This window comes from Miscanthus floridulus, chromosome 7 (genome assembly GCF_019320115.1).
Source record: "Miscanthus floridulus cultivar M001 chromosome 7, ASM1932011v1, whole genome shotgun sequence".
Taxonomy (NCBI): Eukaryota; Viridiplantae; Streptophyta; class Magnoliopsida; order Poales; family Poaceae; genus Miscanthus; species Miscanthus floridulus.
The window spans coordinates 122,313,153-122,326,721 of NC_089586.1; positions in this window are offsets into that span (position 1 = coordinate 122,313,153).

Genomic DNA, 13,569 nt, shown 5'->3' on the forward strand with positions numbered 1-13,569 from the left:
GACTGCACGGGGCGAGCGGAGGGGGATGGGAAGGGAGTTAGGGTTCGGCACGCCGTGGGGGGAGGGGACTGCGCGGGATGGCGGGAAGGGGGGGAGGGGACTGCACGGGGCGAGCGGGGAGGGGACTGCATGGGCCGTCGGGGATGGGGCGTGGAGAGGCGGCAGGTCGGGCCGCTAGCGGGCCTCTGGTTCCGGAGCAGGCCGCGCCGTGCCGGCCCACGTGCGTGGGGTAAGGCCCAGACACGCCCCTGCTCCTGTGGGCCATGCTCGCCCGAACCCGCTAGCCGTCAGATCGGGCCGTGCTTGGGCCGGGCCAAAAAAACGAGCCTTGGGCCAGGCCGACGGGCTCGGGCTGCATGGCCAACTATACTCGAGACCTGGTTTTGAATGCTTCCTCCTCGGTCCAAAAGGACGTAGTTTTGGGCTAGGGACCTGTTAATTCTTTAAACAATCAATTAACTTTATAAAAATAATGTCAATATTTATGTCTTTAGATTAAAAATATATTTTATAATCAATCTCATTCGTTCTAGCTTTTTTAGGTACTGCCGTACCTAGATATATATTTCTAGATGTATAATATAATAAAATAAAAGTTATGTGTCTAGAAGTGTTGAACGGCACATAATTTAAATTGAAAGAGTAATATTTATCTAATATCATAAATGTTTGTACTTCTTTTATAGATTTGCTGATTATATTTAAAATTGTTTGATTCTTGGGAAACAAGAATTATATTAAACGGGGAAACAGACATGGTCCATGGATATGCTTTTCTGTGTTGAAAATGGAATACATCGGTGGAGTAGTATTGCTAAGCGGTTCTGAAAAAAAGAATAGTTAGATCTATACCATTACAAATATCGTGTTTTCGACCGATAAAAAAAATATCGTGTTTTCAAAATACGCTACTATTATTCATCATATAGGAACAATGTCATTATAATTTAGTGTCTATTTTAATCGTGTCATTTTACACGTTTCTAGCAAATAGCAACCCTAGACTCAAGTGCAGGCGTATGTATCCCACATATTTTTTTTCTATGGTAAAAAATACCCCATATATTCCTTTCCTCTCCATCTCATCCCCTTCATCTGCTCAGGAAACCATCTCCTTCCTTGCTTTCTTCTCATGGCTAAGCGACGGCCATGATCCCAACCATTACCGCTCTTTGTGGGTGGTTTCCTGCTACTTGTGAGCGCGTGGGGCAGCGAGGCATGGTAGGAACGAGGCTCGTGGAGTGGAGGCAGATGAGCTGGACGAGGCCAACGAGGTGCGAGGATATGATAGGCTTGATGAAAGGTCGAGATGACGACTAAAGGAGGATGAATAGTCATTTCTAAATTCTAATCACGTTGGCTAACCGAAACAACTGCAGAATTAAAACAATTGATCTAGCTAAGACTACATCCTTCTATCTATGTTCTCTAGCGCATTACAAAGATTCTAATTAAGCAACTAAGATGTCGGGCTAGCTAGAGCTCACCTAACAAATTCTAGAAGCAAGGTCACACAAACCTATGCCACTAGTACTTCAAGTAATGAGGGAGCTCCTACATATGCTAGTAAGCAAAAGCACAAAGCCACCTAAGCTCACTAGCAATGCTCAATAACAAGGCAACCAATGTCAAATTAGAAAGCGCAAATACTTAGCTACACAAACTAAGCAATGTGACTAATAAGGTTACACAAACCAAATTAGCCACGCAACGGAGCTACTTCTATGCTACATAATCTAGAAGGTAACTAGCAAGCTACACAAGCTAACTAATTACAAGAGCAACTACACAAACACAATATATATGAAAGTAATTACAAGCTTGTGTAATCAGGATGCAAACCAATGGGAATACAAGGATGACACGATATTTTTTCCGAGGTTCACATGCTTGCCAACACGCTAGTCCCCGTTCAGACAAGCTCCAAGGTTACCGCCGGTCCTCTTGCTAGTGGTGACCCGCAAGTCACACTGTCCCACATGGAGTGCTTACCACAAGCTCTAGCACTTGACCCCGTCGGACCACTTGTCGCCCTTTGCGTCTCACTTTACTAGAGTTGCTCTTCGCGGCTCCCGTAGGGCGAGCACAATGCCCCTCACAAAGCTCTTCTCTGGAGCACCACACAAGCTTCTTACGGGCTTCGACGGAGACCACCACCAAGCCGTCAAGGAGGTAGCAACCTTCAAGAGTAACAAGCACCACCGGCGTGCAACTCGATCACCTAGTGCCACTCGATGCAACATCACGATGCAATAGCATTAGAATCGCTCTCTCACATAATCGAATGATCACTATCAAACATATGTGAGATAGAGGGCTCCCAAGCACTCTCAAGCATGGACACAAAGGGCTCCCAAGCACTCTTAAGCATGGACACAAAGTTCCCCAAGGTGCTTAGCACCAGCCAAGGCTAAGACCACCTTCTATTTATAGCTCATGGACTAAAATAGCCATTACCCCTTCACTGTGCAAATTTAGGGACAACCGGAAGCGCAGTTCATTTGCATCGGACACATCCGGTCGCCTACGTCCAATCATAGCTGACCCACCACATCTCCCATTCAAACTAGCCGTTGCCGCCAATGGCTCTCTAACATGTCCGATCGGATGCGCTATTAGAAAACGACCGGACACTGAGCCATAGCGTCCGGTCGAGTCCACAGAGTTTCCTGGGCTGACCGGACGCGTTCGGTCACTCCGGACCGGACGCTGGAGACGCAGCGTCCGGTTGAGTTGAGAGAGCTCCTAGAGCCACTCTAGGCCGACCGGACGCTCCTAGTGTCCGATCAACTGTTACGCCAAACACCGACACTTGCTGATTCACACCGAACGCGTTCGGTCACTTCTGTCTGACAACCCGAAGTCTAGATAGAATACCGGACACGTTCGGTAGCCACACCGAACGCGTTTGGTCACTCTGTGACCAGCGCGACTAACTCTTTTTCTTCACCAACTTCTTCTCCTTTGCAAATGTGCCAACACCACCAAGTGTACACCATCATGTGTATGTGTGTTAGCATTTTCACAAACATTTTCTAAAGGATTAACCACTCAACTTGCCATGCCACTCAATCCTAGTGACGATGCAAAGTTAGATCACTTGAGTGGCACTAGATGACCGATATGCAAACAAGTTTGTCCCTCTTGATAGTACGGCCATATATCCTAAACTCGATCATCAACTTCTCTACACACCTATGACCAATGAAATAAAATACCCTAGGTTATACCTTTGCCTTGCGTATTCCATTCCATCTCCTCCATTTATTGATGCAACACATGCACCAACCAACCACCAAATGATATGATCCACTTCATATCATCACGTGACCGTATTGGTTCATCGATCTTGACTTCACTTGCTTTTCACCGTTGCCTTCGTCTATTGGCGCCAAGTCTTGCTCAAGCTTCACCGCCATGCGGTCCATCACTCCAAAGCCTCCGACTTGCCCTTCATGTTTGCACCGGTCCATCAAGCCAAGTCATGTCTTGATCTTCGCCACCTTGATCACATGACTCAATGTCATGTCTTATGTGCAATAAACTCCTTCATCATCACATGTGTAAGCTTTGCAACATCTCCGAGCCATTTCCACCTTCATGGCATATGTTGCTCACACACATGTACCTATGGACTAATCACATGTATATCTCATATAAACACAATTAGTTTATCTAGGTTGTCACTCAATTACTAAAACCACACAGGGACCTTTCACTTGATGGGATTGAATTTGTAGCGCATGAGGACGTAGGGGTAGGCGAGGCGGCAGATCTTATCGACCTTTAGGAGAATGGGTTCAAGGATGTCATGGTGGATGAGTTTGAATTGTGGGTTGCTGAGGTGGGGGTGTAACATTGTCCTTGTGTCCCATGAAGTTGTCGACGACGATGACGCTGTCATCATGGGCGAGGAGCTTGAGGAGGTACCGCCACGAGGGATTTTGCTGGTGGCGGTGGTAATGATATTGGTAGCGGAGGAGGGTCCGATGACAAAATGCGGGATGAGGTATATGTAGAGGAAGGAGAAGGATGAGGCTTAGGGGAAGCCAAGGAGGACGGATAAAATCAGCCCTGGGCGTTTGGGTTACCTGATTTTTGTTGGGTTGGGTAATGGAAAACACTACCTAAAATCTCGAGTACCTAAAAATTTAGGTTGGGGTATTCCTGAATTAGTCGTTTACAATACATAAGGGAGAAAATAGGAAATCCAAAAGGGAGGAGCAGGATGCCTAAATCAGGGAAGGTCACTATCGAGCGGGAGCATCATTGGGGCGCGACCACGCTCAGCCTCCTCCAGTGCCACACCTATGGCAGAACCACCTAATCTAATGCCTCCTAGGAGTACTTGTCTTTTATTAGACACTAAGTACTCAAGGGAGAACACTAAATTACTCAGTGCCATCGGGCACACCCTAAGGGAGAACTAGAAAATCCATATTTTTCTATCAGGATCACAAATGAGAGAATAAAACTTACATCATTATTAACCATTTCTTACATCACTTTACATGTAATATTAGAGTATAACATTTATTATTTAGCAGCGGAATCTAATCATATTATCAGAGTTATGAACAATTTAATTTAACAGCAGAATATAACATGTTAAATATCTAGTCATGACATGATGAACGCATTGATATATAAACTATAACATCAGATTATAAAACTTTTATTTAGAAAAAATTTAGTGAGAGTTATAAATGAAAACTATGATCGCAGTGTAAAGGAAATCCTCTCTGAGCCCACCAGAAGGAATCCACACACAAGAGTCAGCTCTAACATCCACTTATCACCTGCAACAGGGGGAAATAAAACCCTGAGTACTCAATTGTACTCAATAAGACTTACCCGATAGGAGAAAAGAAAAGACTCCAAGGATATGCAAGGCTATTTAGCTTGTGGGTTTATTACATCTGCAAGAAGCATTACTAAAAGTGTGTCCTTATATTTGATTTTTATTAGCAGTACATTAGTTCATTATCTAACCATTCTATATAAGCACATGTGCTACTTTTAAGCAGGTGGTAAGCAATCATATTTCCTTTTGCCATCTTTCATCTTCTAGTTTTTACTACGGTGCTAGACACAAAACAAGCCATACCGGATTGTCCGGCGATTCACGAATCAATGCCCCTAGCTAGGTAACCCGAAAACACACACCCCGCTTGTACCCCAGGCATAAGTAGGACCAACCCACTACCCTCATGTCATAGGGTTTAGGTCCCCATCCAAACTAGAACTCCAAGCCCCCGCTCCTAAGTCCCAAACTTAGTGCGGTGCAAGGACCTCCTAACCCCAAAACCACTATGACAGTCGGTCTAGAAAGAGTCGGAACACATGACAAGAGAGTAAGAAGTCTTCCAAGCACCCATACACAAGTATGTGCTCGGGATAATAAATCTATGACTTGCCTTGAGACTTATGCAACGACCGGTCCTTAACCGACATAGACAGAGAAAAATAGTGCAACCAAGCTATGTCCCGTTGCCCGCAGGACACAACCTCTTAAACCCACCAAAACTCAAACCATATCCCTGTCCGGTCACCATTTTTCCTTTCCACCATTTATATTTTTCCAAGTGATAATAATACAGTAATATATTTCCTATATCTCGCGAGTGACAGGTAATCACTCGACTTCTACCGGAGTCCTGTAGTATAGCAATCTACATGATCATGTCATACTAGTAAGACTCATAGGATAAAGATAGATATATGCAAGTGGGTTTCATTCAACTCCTTAAAACTTAATACACAAATATAATTTAAAGTGCAGAAAAGTAGGGGTTATGCACCGAGGCTTGCCTGGGTAAGATTTAATCAGAAGTTAGCTTTCCATCATGGCGACACGATCTCCAAAAGCACCATTCTCTAGCAACTCCCGATGACTCCACGATCCATCGACATCCCTATTATGATGTGTAATGTGATGCAATGCACAGACGTAATTAATCACTGCAATTGTGACTCGTAATATACGATTTACGCCTCTCAAGTTAACAAGCTAGTTCTAACGATGACCGTACTTAGGCTACATATTCATGTTGTCGAATAAGACGTTATTTCCAAACCAATGTTTTAGTTATAAAATTTAAAGGTGTTTCTTAATTTCATTCTATCGATTTAATCTTTGTTCGAAATAGAGCATCATTATCTATCTAGCAAACTAATTATTCTAGAGCTATAAAATTATAGTGAGCAGCTAATAATATTAGTAAGTTATTGTAAAATTTTTAGAGTTAATACTATCACCGATTTATCACGGAAATTCCTACAAGTTTACCTTTTAACAATATTAAGCATGTTAAAATAATTTGAGCAACCCTAAACATACCGAATCTATGCGAACAAAATACACTATTAGATAGATCATGATTTTAGGAACTCAACCAAATTGGTTTGGCATTTTTATGATTCTTCTATGATTTACTATGAATTTTACAAGTTTACCTTAAAAGCTAACTTAGAAACTACTCTACAAATCAAAACGGGCCGGCGTCACAACCTTGGCCCAACGACATGCGCGGGCGGTCTAGGCACGCAGGCGGTGGACGGCCCATAGGCACGTAGGCAGTCCAGCCCACGAGAACAGACCGGCCAGAGGCCTAGGTGGGGCGCGCGGCCCAGGCATAGGCAGGCGGCGTGGACCGGCCCAAGCAGGCGCGGTAGGCCGGCCCAGCTGGGGAACCCTAGGGCGCCATGAGCATTTTGTAAAAACATCCTCAGTCTTCTACCTATTTGGTACTATATTGTTCATATGAGTCATCCAATTCGTAGCAATCACCCTGGAAGCATTCATTCCTTACCCCGGGGTCTCTCTCGTCATCCTCAAAGCAGAGCACAGACGGAAATCACCGACCCGTGGTCAATCCCAGCCGAGGAAGGCACAATGGTGGTAGGAACCCACCGGTGAGGGGCATGGGAGCCCGCGCGACCATGGTCTGGACGCGGCAAGACCCGAACTAGCCCCCGACAGCCTGCCCACGTGAGCCGTGGAAGCGACAAGCCAGCAGTGGCGGCTCTAGCCGAACGGACGCCGACAACGGCGCTCCAATGCAGTGACTACGTAGCAGCGGCGTGCGCACGTGAGGAGGAAGGCACGGGCCGGGGCGGGGCACAGCTCGGCGGCCATGAGCGGCCACGGTAGGAAAGGTGGCACGGCGGCGAAGGAGGCGCTTGAGAGTGACGGCGCCGTGGAGCAGTAGGCCTAGCACGATCGAGGGGCCCGCTCTCGTAGAGAAACCGATGGCAGCAGGCGCAGCCATGGCACGATTGGAGACAGCGCTGCGGGGTAGCGAGCAGGGAGCAGGGAGCACTGGTGGCGTGCGGCAGCAGCGTGGGCTCGGGCGCATGGAAGGCAGCGCGTCGACCAAAAGGGTGGTCTGCTGTTGGGCTTGGAGACAGCAGGGCACCTGGTGCAGGGAGGGGCCGGTGCCGGCAGCGTGAGAGGAGGAGCGAGGAGGGGCACCGGTGCTCACGCGAAAGGCGACGTAGGGCAGCGGTCTAGAGTGGACCAGGGGCTCTCACGCGGGGAGGAGACGAAATGGCTCAGCGGTGGGGCACTGGCACGAGGCAAGCAGAGGAGGGGGCGGTGCCACGGAAGTTGCAGGGTGCTCGAGCGTGCGCGCAAGGAGGGGTGGGCGATGATGGCGCAGTCGGCAGGTGCTCACGCGTGGTACAGCTATGCGCAGCGACTGCGGCCTCTAGTGGTAGAAGCAAGCAGAGAGAGAGTAGAGGTGAGCGTGAGAGCGAGTGGGCATCCACAAGAAGCCGAGGGTAGGGAGCAGCAGCACGTGCGGCCACGACCGGAAGGATGAGAACGGGGTCTACGAGGATCGAACAAGATAAGAGTTGTTGGGCCTGGCGCACGTAGGGGTAGGGCAACGTGGCACGAGCAATTAAGACCAGCTCCGTCGGTGGTGGCCAGCAAAAATCACATACACGGCGACGAGGGCCCGACAACATAGCGCGACGCTCATCAACCGAAATTGATAGATTCCGAGCAAGGGGAACGCACTACCGGTGTCTAGCGGTAGAGCAAGGACGCGGGAGATCATTCATTAACGTGCGTGTCATATCGGCGAGGTAGGCAAGCTGAATGGCCCATGGTATCCTCATCATTATTTGTAAACCCAAAACATCACCTTGACACTCAAACAAGCGTACCAACATATTCACGATGTTCATATCTTGCTACTGATATGATTTTTTTGTTTATATTTTATATTATTTTAGCTTTCAAATATTCATTTTCTAAACAACTTTATGCATTAACAAGCACAACTAAAACTCTAAGGTTTTATTGTTTAGCCAATTTTTACTTTCAATAAATTTTGTTTATAAAAATTGTTTTTCCTGCTTAATCAAAAAAACAAGCCTTTCGCTATTTATTTGCTATTAGGTATTTTTACGCACTAGTCCATACGTCATACTAACTCGTAGAAATAAAACATCTAGGAACTAATTAACCCGTTGTTCATTATAATTCGCCAAAAGTGACACTATTAAATATAAGTTGAATTTTAAAATCCGAGAAAATCGTTTCAGAATTTTTAGGCCTAAATCTCGGTGTTAAACGAGCTTGTAACACTAGAGGTATTACAACACCACGGCCCACGGCACCATTGACCTCGCCTCCACATCAATGAACTCGCCTCCCGCACTGAATCAACGCCTCACACGTGCGCCACCTTTGAGCTACTGCCATGCCTCATGGCCCGTGAATCAAGGGTTGGATCAAGAATTATATTGGGAAATCAAGGGTTGGATCAAGAATTAGATTGGGGATAAGGATTAAGGAGAGAGAGAAAGAGAGAGATTGGGGTTGTGGGAGGGGACCTGGTGCCTGGCGGGTGGAGGTGCCATGCGAGTGTGGCTCCTTCTGAGTCTACGAGGGTTAGCAAGGGGTCAGATGGGAGTGGAAGCTATTTGTTAGGCTGGGCCATACATATCTTATTTCTTGGGCTTTATTTAAATCGGGTTGTTCGGGTACCGGAGATGCATACCCGAATTTCCCAAAATAAGTTTGGGTATCTAGATCTGTCACCCGAAGTAGGACCCGAATTTTCTGGTTCGGGTCTAGATATTTCGGGTTTGGGTATTGGGTATTGGGTTATGTGCCCAGTCTTAAATAAAAATGGCAATGTTTATATAGACAATAAATTATAATAATGTGGTTCAAAAAAAGTTTGCTACAGCGCTAGCTAAACCTTCACTGCTAGTGCCATCAGTGAGGAAGTTTATCTTAGATAACTGCTACACTATCTCGCCATAGTTTGACACACTTTTATCTTAGGCAAGTTTGATCAAGTTGACGAGTGTTTGGTTGGCAACTAAATTTTAGCAAATTTCTTTTAGGCTCCACGTGTCATAGAGCGTGGCTTCAAATTTTCTAGCCACACTTGCATAAGCTTAATTGTGGCAATCTATGGCTATGTATGCTAGTAGTAGCTACTAATAGCGAAGAAAGTGTTAAAAGTGAATGAAAATGAACAATGATTTAGGAACAATTATTTTTTCATTGATTTGTAAAGGGGATTATATACATTTGAGGGGGTGTCTCCAAGAGACAACCGTTCACCAAAGGACAGGCCCCTTGGTGATGAGATTAACTGCTATGCTAATCCTAATCCTAACTGCACATCTAATTGGATGAGATCATCGATGAATTGGTGTCTGTTGGCAGGCACCGTTTCATAACACTCTCCCTTGATCGAATTTTTTTTGAGATCAATGTAGCTGTATGCTTGGATTCCTCGAAAAACCCTATGGAAAAAATCTGAGGAATATGTATGTATAGATATGCTATAAAAACTCCTTTAAACCTTATAGAAAAATAAGGAGAAAATTGCATATATGAGTGTGATTTAAATAAATCATTATGTCATTGGTATCCCATTAAAAACTCCAGTGGAGAAAAAATATAGGAGATACGGCATATAGATTACTCCCCCAAAAACCATTTCAGGAAAAATATGAGGAGCAATATAAAGTGATATGTCGCTAAAACTCTTATAAAAACCTAGTGAGAAAATTAGGAGAAAATATGACGACATATTATTGGTATTGCCTCTTGGATAACTCACATGAAAAACCTTTTTCGGGGAAAACCCATGGTTGAGTTGTGAGGGCAATATGTGTCTTTGATATTTCCCACAAAAACCGCGGTGGAGAAAATTGGAAATATGACACATACTTATGTTAATATTACCTCATTAAAAACTTTAACAAGAAACTTTGTAAGTAAAACTTGTGAAAGAAAAGAGTATAATATGATGCTGATACATGTCAACATTTAGGAGATGTCTCCCTCTGATTCTGGCAAATCTCGAAGTCGCCGCATACCAATTCCATGTACCAATTTTTGAAACACAGAAGTTGGTAAGGACTTAGTAAATAGGTCAGCAAGATTATCACATGACTTGATTTGCAAGATGTTTATTTTCCCGCTTTCTTGTAATTCATGGGGATAAAACAGTTTAGGAACAATATGCTTAGTGATATTGCTCTTTATGTAACATGTTTGCATCTGTGTAACACAAGTGGAATTATTTTCATAGATAATTATAGGTGATTCAAATAAACCAATACCACATGACTGTTGTATGTGGTTAATCATTCTGCGAAGCCATACACATTCTCGTGATGCCTCGTATAGAGCAATAATTTCAGAATGATTAGTAGAGGTCGTTGTCAGAGTCTGCTTAGAAGACTTCCATGAAATAGTTGTATCTCCATGTAGGAATACAAATCCTGTTTGGGATTTTCCGTTATGAGGATCAGATAAGTAACCTGCATCAGTATAATCAATCATACTGGGATCATGATTTTTCTTGAAGAATAAACCAAGATCCTTTATGCCATTAAGGTATATGAGGATACACTTCGCTCCCGTCCAATGATGACGAGTTGGGTCCACACTATGCCTAGCTAGTAAGTTCACTACAAATGTGATATCAGGCCTGGTGCAATTTGTAAGATACATAAGTGCGCCAATGACACTGAGATATGGGATCTCTAGTCCCAATATCTTTTCCTCAATATCCCATGGTCTAAATGCATGTTTTCCTATTTCTAAGGAACGAACAACCATCAAAGTTTTATTAGGGTATGATTTATCCATATTGAATTTCTTCAATATTTTCTGGATATATGCTGATTGATGCACTAAAATCCCTGAAGGGCGGTGCTCAAGTTGTAAGCCTAGGCAATACTCGGTCTTACTCAAATCCTTCATCTCGAATTCCCTCTTTAGATGTTTGCGTGCTTCATCTATATCCTTTGGGCTGCCAATGATATTTAAATCATCAACATACACGGATATAATACAAAATCTCATTCGAGATTTTTTAATGAAAACACATGGGCAATCATCATTGTTAGTGTATCTTTTCTTTAGAAGGAATTTCCTCAGTCGGTTGTACCACATTCGTCCTGACTGTTTCAAGCCATATAATGATTTTTGTAGTTTTACACAATACATGTTGCGATTTATGTTTGGATTCAGAATTTGGATTCCATCGAGAACCTTCATGTATATGTCCGAATCAAGTGACCCATATAGATATGCTGTCACCACATCTATCAACTGCATAGATAGATGATTTTGAACTGCCAATGATATTAAGTATCAGAAAGTAATTCCACTCATTACTGGAGAATAGGTTTCATTGTAATCAATGTTGGGTCTCTGCGTGAACCCTTGTGCTACTAGCCTCGCTTTATATCTCACCACCTCATTGTTCTCGTTTCATTTCTGGACGAAAACCCATTTAAAGCCTACAGGAAAGACTTTGGAAGGTGTAGGTATTGCAGATGTGAATACCCCTCTTCTAGTGAGCGAAGCTATCTTAGCTTGAATTGCTTCTTTCCATTGAGCCCAGTTCGAGCGCTTTTGCACTCTGTCATGGTCTTTGGATCTGGATCATTGAGAAAGATTTCTGCAATTGCTGCGGAGAAGTACATGTCGACAACAGTAGTCTTACAATCGTATAATTCTCTAGAATCTATGTAACTGATGGAAATTTCTTTCACCCCATTATTTGACTCAACATTTCCCAAAACTATGGAGTCAGGGTGTTCCGATATCCTAGGATTAGAATTTGGATGCACCGTTGATCCGGGTTGTGGATTTGGTTCTGATGTTGAATTTTTATCCACTATTGGGCGTTTATCAACTTGAGGTTGGCTTAGATTAACTGATTTGGAGGATTTAGCCCTTGATATCCTCGGATGCTTACTTGTAGCATTATCCTTAGGAGTGGTCGTACTTCTTCCCCTCTTCTTTGAAAGTGGGAGTTGAATGGTTTTTATTGGTACTTCTACTCTTTCGGGCGCATTACGAGCAAGATAAGAGGATTTAGTGACACTCTTATAATCTGTAAATGCTTTTGGCAGGTTATTTGCAATATGTTGCAAGTTTATGATTTTCTGAACTTGTTGTTCAGTCTCTAGAGTACGTGGATCTGAGGGGGGAATGCCTTGGGCATTCCAAATGATTTCCTGGCATTCATTTTGGTACTTGAAATCTCTCCCTAATGCTGGGAAATTGTCCTCATTAAATATACAGTCAGCGTATCGAGCCGTGAATAAGTCCCCTATAAGAGGCTCGAGGTAGTTGATAATTGATGGAGATTGATATACCACATAGGTACCAAGTTTCCTATATGGGCCCATAGAAGTACGCTTAGGCAGTGAGATCGGTACGTATACAGCGCAACCGAATTTTCACAGATGGGAAATATTTGGCATATTCCCACATACTAATTGCAATGGGGAGACAACGTGATATGCAATTGGTCGCAATTGAATTAAGTCAGCAGCGTGTAAGACTGCATGACCCCAACATAAAGTTGGTAGGTTGCAATTTTGTAATAACGGTCTTACAATGAGTTTAATTCTCTTACTAAGAGATTCTGCTAAACCATTTTGTGTATGGACATATGGGACCAGTGACGAAGCCAGAAAAAATTTAGGAGAGGCTGAACAAAAGAATAGAGGCTTTTTTTATCTTCTTTTAACCTTAGCCCCTCCTACCTAATACATGTATGTATAAAATTTTAAGGGGGAACTTAGAAAAACTTCACGTGCTCAGGATGGGTAGGGGGGGGCTAAAGCCCCCGTAGCCCCACCGCTGGCTTCGTCCCTATATGGGACAGAGTGCTAAACTTGAATTCCCAAAGCCATACAATAATCGTTGAAAGTCTTTAAGGAAAATTCAGCAGCATTGTCCATTCGAATTGATTGCATTTGATGTTCAGGATGATGTGCTCTAAGTCTAATAACTTGAGCAATATTTTTTGCAAATGCATGGTTACGTGTGGACAAAAGACACATATGAGACCATCTAGTAGATGCATCTATTAGAACCATGAAGTACCTGAACGGTCCAGACGTTGGTTGTATGGGGCTACAAATATCTCCTCGAATGCGTTCAAGAAATTTTAGTGGCTCATTTTGGATCTTAACAGGCGATGGCCGTACGATCAATTTCCCTGTAGCGCATGAAGTGTACATAAAATCTGAAGATTTTGGGAATTTAGCAGTATTTAACTCATGACCTTT